We start from the raw sequence: 6000 nt of genomic DNA, 5'->3' as shown, positions 1-6000 counted from the left end.
TGCTTCTCAAATTGTTGGATTTATAGCACCGCTTTACCTGGCTCAACTCCCAGTAATTCCATCACTCTGGTCAGTTCTGCGTCCAGTACGTTCTATTTTTGATGCTAAAAGAAGCTCAGAACAAGACCCACCTTCCAAAGGATTGCCCAACGTACACCCAATCTACTCAATTTTATTTGTTCCTGCATTATCTGCAATCTAATTACTCGTATCATTTACTTGCTAAATGTTGGTATGTAAAATTACGCTAAAACTACCTAGGTTATCTAGTACCTAGTTGCGAATGAGTTGAGAAGCAGTGGTGACCCTGTCGCGTCTCTCCAGTGAAGAATAAGCACGTAGAAGCATTTACGTTTACCCAGTTTATGCCTAATGCAGAAGCCGCAATATTTATCAGCACATACACTTAAACGAACGAAACAAGGCAAAGTAAGCTATAATCTGATCTGAACCGGCAATAATCCAATCTAGCAGTGTTCTAGCAACCACCGCCTCAAGCACGACAAATCAGAGTAAAAATGATTATCTTATAACATCTGGACAGTTACCAATTACGTTACTTTGTCATAGTCATCCATGAGAAATAATTGAATAGAATTGTGGACTATTAAATAAGCAGAGTGGTTGCTAGCGGTTGCATATATATATATATATACATATACATACATACACACTCTACATGGACAATATTTCATGAAATTAAATTTTGGAAATTTATAATCCCAAATGAGTTGAGTTTGAGTTCTGCTTCATTTTGTGTATATTCTAGAATGTACTTTGACTTTCACATTCATCCACATTTTTTCAAATCATAAATTTATATGTAACTAGGTGTTTTATTTCAGGAAGCATTGTAATTCATTGTATGTCAAATGTATTTCTATTAGTTTGGCTATTATTGGTGGCACAATGTCATTGGTTCAAACAATGTGGCTTATCAAATTCAAATTTTTATATTTTTGTGCATAGCATTATCAAGGTTCTTTATAGGATATGTTTTAATTAGGTATAAGAGATTTATAACCAAAAAGTTTTTTTTATTGATTTATTTTTGAATACAATGAATTCTACAGTAAAAAAATCACTGTCAAAACCAACAATTGTTGGTGTGAATATAGTTATTTTAAAATTAAGATAATTTCAAATTGAAAAAAAAAAAAAAAAAAAAAAAATCATACCAAATCAATTGAGGTGATAAAGATCATGAAATATTATATATTTGATGGACTTTTATAATTTCTAAGTTGAATTTAAAATTTCAGGCTTATAATAGTCAAATATTTATCCTTGTAATGTCCATATATGAAACAAGCTTGGAATATTCTAAAAGTTACAAGCTACTAAAAATTAGGATTTTTGTAGTCCCACACTAAAAAATAAACTTTATAAGTTCTTTTTTAATTAGTTTAAACTTGAAGTCTTTTGGCATTGATAAATTCTTAAAACTCAATATCGATAATGATAGTATCTTTTGATATTATTGATATTGAGTTTTAATATCAAAAGGCAATAATGACAATAATAGTAATGTGTTCATCATATCTCAAATAGATACATGTTCTAGTGTTCAAATATAAACATTATATTATGTTTGGGATTTTATTTTAATATTTGTTATTTTTTGTGTAATTTTAAGAACTTTCAATGCAACTTTTTAAAAAAACATCAAAGATTTTTTTTTGTTATATTTATTTTCATAAATAATTTTAATAAAAGTTATTGTATAATTTTTTGGAATTTATTATGATGTAATTATACTTCAAGTATAATAAGTCTACATAATTATTATATCAAACTTATATCAATCAAAAAAATAAGTATACATATATTGAAAATATAGGAAATTCGGATCAAATTGTAAATAGTGCATTTGATCAATATTTGTTATGATGTAAAACTCACAATAGAATTATATTAAAATGTTATTATATTGATACAAATACTTTTTGAAAAAGTATAGTAGTAATGAATTGGGTATTTACTAATGGTATTATGCACTTACTTGAATCACCATATGTGATTAAAAAAAAAAAAAAAAAAAAAAAAAAAAACTAATAACCATAAGAATTATTTACATTATAGTTCAAAAGAAATTTGTTATATATATATATATATATATATATATAATTTACTCAAAAATATTGCTTTATCAATTTTGATGTAATTCAATGTTTAAATTCTATATTTTGAAGAGAAACACCTAAAATTTTATCTTAATGTTTTTGAATAACTATATAATCATTTTTTATTTTTATAATAATCATAAAATATTCTACAATATCCATTAATATTTTTTAAAAAATAAATATTCATTAAATACATACTTTCAGAAGTAGAATCATTTAAACAAATTTAAACATTATATCAGTGTCTTATTTATATGTAGTTTTGAATTTTCGACCAAGTCTTTTAAGATGATCTAATAGCAAATTGAAGTGTACAAATTTATGTATTGGTGGTCAAAAGAACATTGTAAGTAATTTTATTATTATTGAGAATGTTTAGAAAGACACAAGAGTAGTAGTAAGTAATACACACACACAAGAGTAGTAGTAAGTCATACACATAAGAGGGTTTCTAAGGAGAGAGAGCTTCACACATAAAAATCTATCGATCTGGTTGTGTCTCATATACAAGAAGAGAAAGAGGAGAGGATAAACAGTTCTTCTCCACTAGACTCTAAATATTGCAACTATAGTATTTACTGTAATCTACAATAAATATTATGGAGAGCATCGGCTATATTTAATGCTCTCAACACTCCTCCTTGCTCATCATAATATTTACATAATATAAAATTTGTATAGAATTATGATCTATACTTTTCTATGATCTTACAAGATCAACAATTGTTGCCTCATTAAAACCTTATCTAAGAAAACCTTATTGTATTTATGGACAAAATCCTAGATGATGAAAAAAGAGTACAACATCATTTTTTTTAATTATTTAAAGATTTCATTAACTTTCTTATTCAAGAAAAGCAAGTCACTACATACCAATGTCATAAGTAAGTCGACGATGGTTGCATAATGAAAGAGCTTTGGTGAAGAGATCAGCAAGGTTATTTGCAGATTCAATTTTCTTAATTGTAAGAGCTTGATCAATAATCAAGTCATGAGTATAACTAAAATACTTTGGATCAATATGCTTTGTCTTGTCGTTGTCGTGTTGTAACATGACCATATGGTGAAAGATAATAATATGGATCTTATTATAGAAGAGCCAAGTTAAAAGAAAAAGTAGAAAAATATAGATAAAAGATAGGAAGGTAGTAAAACATTTAGTAGTAATGCTGCCCTTTTAGAAAAAAATAGCTTCTACTTACTTTGTAGGGCCAAAAATAAGGCAAAATAAGATAGATTGGAAAAATAAAAGATATAGACATCTTTAGGAAGAAGTTAAGAGTAAATTCTAGCAAAAATTACTTAAAAAAACTAGATACTGATACTTAGAGAGGATTAGTTATGAACTAGGATTGAAATCAGACCTTGAGGCACAAAACCGAGTCTCGATAACGATTCTAGGATTTTTTTGTAGATCGAAGAATGGAGTTAGAGAATAGACTTAATAGAGTTTGAATGAGCATTGATTTTGGGTGATTTAGATCTGTATTGACTTTGTAAGTGCTTTGCAAAGTTAAGGTTTGTTTCAGATGACTTGGATCTTGTGAAATAAAATAGGAATGATGTTTCTAGTGATTTCAAGAGTTTTGTAACAGATCTACAGATAAAATTTTGTAGATTAATGATTATAGGTGTACTTAATATTTGTTGTGAATCTTAGCTTGATTTAACAGTTTAATTGAGAGTTATTGAGGTTTAAGTGAGTTAAGGTCTCAAAAAATAGAATTTTAGGTCTAGTGAGGGTTTTAAAGATTTCTTGGAATCTACCAGTTGCATTGGAGTGAAATTTGTATGAGAGGATATTAGACTTGTTTTTCTATGTGTATAAGAATTTTAAAATCAATAAAATGGTGGAAAGAAGAGATATTGGCTCTAGGAGATTGGCATCAAGGTTGGAAGAAGAGGCCGGCCAATACTTGAGCACGTTTTTGAGATTATCATCTATTTGGTAATTTCGATCTTTTTCAAAAAAAAAAATTCTTGTTTTTAGTTTAGTTTTTAAGAAGTGTGTAAAATTTGAGTTAAGATCAACGGTTCATTCATTAGTTATTGAGGTTTAATTTTATTGTAGAAATTACTAGGATTTGGTTGGGATTTGATTTAGGATTAGAATTTGGTTAGGATTTGATTTAGGGTTAGGATTTGGTTTAGAATTTAGGATTTGGTTTAGGATTGGTTAGGATTTGATTTAGGATTAGGATTTGATTAGGGTTTGATTTAGAGTTAGGATTTGGTTAGGGTTTGATTTAGGATTAGGATTTGATTTAGGATTTAGGATTTGATTAGGATTTGATTAAGGATTAGAGTTTGATTTAGGATTTAGGATTTGGTTAGGATTTGATTTAGGATTTGGTTAGGATTTGATTTAGGATTTAGGATTTGGTTTAGGATCTAAGGTTTGGTTAGGATTTGATCAGGATTTGATTTAGGATTTAAGATTATATTTGAGTTTGTTTAGGATTTAAGATTTAGTTAGTTTTTGGTCTAAAGTTTGAATGAAGTCCAATAAGATTTCAACTAGGATTAAATTAAGATTGAATTGAGATGTATTTGAGATATGTTTGTAATCATTCTAATATTTCTTTAAGTTTTCTTATTGTTTCTTTGGAATTACTTTGAGGTTACTCTGAATTCGATTAAAGTTTATTTGGCATTATTAGTATTCTATTAGAATTATGATTTTTTTGTTGCAATTATCATTCTACATTCGACAACTAGGTGCCTAGAGTATTCTCAAGCAAGACTCCATGTATTACGACATCGTCTTTAATGAAACCAACTTGCATCCGTGTAATACAAGCACTATTATCTTCAAGCAAGATAGTTGGAGAATCATCATATGAAAATTCAAAGTTTTTTTGAATGAATTTATCAATTGATCGTAACCAAATACATTCTCGAGATGCTTTATGTAAGGCAATAATTTATGCATGGTTGGATGAAGTTGCAGTTATTGTTTGTTTCACTGATTTCCATGATATTGCAACTCCATGTCTAAAAAATACATATCATGTTTGAAATTTATCTGTTACAATATCAGATTTATATCTTGCATCACAATATGCAACGAATTTTGGATATGCAAATTGTATGTAGTATAATCCCAAGTCTTCAGTACCTTTTAAATAATGTAATAAATATTTGATGCCATTCTAATGTCATAGTATTGGACATGCACTATGTCTTGCAAGAATACTAACTGTAAATGCAATATCTAGACTTGTAGATGTAGCTAAATATAAAAGTGCTCCAACTACTGCAAGGTATGGATATTGATCTCTCAATATTTCATCTTCTTCTTCACATGGATGGTATGGATCACGACCATCATGATCATGTCCAACCATTAGTATGGACAATGGATAAACATCAATCATATTAAATATTCTCAAGATTTTTCTAATATATGTTAGTTGGTAGAAAAAAATGCTACCATCTATTAGATGTAAAATCTAAAGACCAATACAAAAAGTTATTTTTTTTAGTATTTTCATCTCAAATTTATATATAAGTAGATTAGTAGCTATAATACATGCAAATGTAGTGCTCACTAGGTTAAGATCATCAACATATATAGCGATGATCAGAAAAACCAGTTTTATCTCGTTTCATAAATAAACAAGGGATTAGTAGATCACTTACAAACTTATTTGTGATTAAATAATCTCAAAGACATTGATACTACATGCGACTAGATTATTTTAAACGATACAAGGCCTTACATAATTTAATACCATGATATTGTCTTGCAGCGGGTCCATTTAGAATTTCTATTTTTAAGCCAGGTAGAACTTTCATATAAATATTTGCATCAAGAGAACCATATAAATATGCAGTTACTACATCCATCAGATACATCTCAAGGGTGGCATGA

The sequence above is a fragment of the Physcomitrium patens genome, chromosome 21, assembly GCF_059467195.1.
Source record: "Physcomitrium patens ecotype Gransden chromosome 21, ASM5946719v1, whole genome shotgun sequence".
In the NCBI taxonomy this organism is placed as follows: Eukaryota; Viridiplantae; Streptophyta; class Bryopsida; order Funariales; family Funariaceae; genus Physcomitrium; species Physcomitrium patens.
This window is presented reverse-complemented; position numbering follows the sequence as displayed.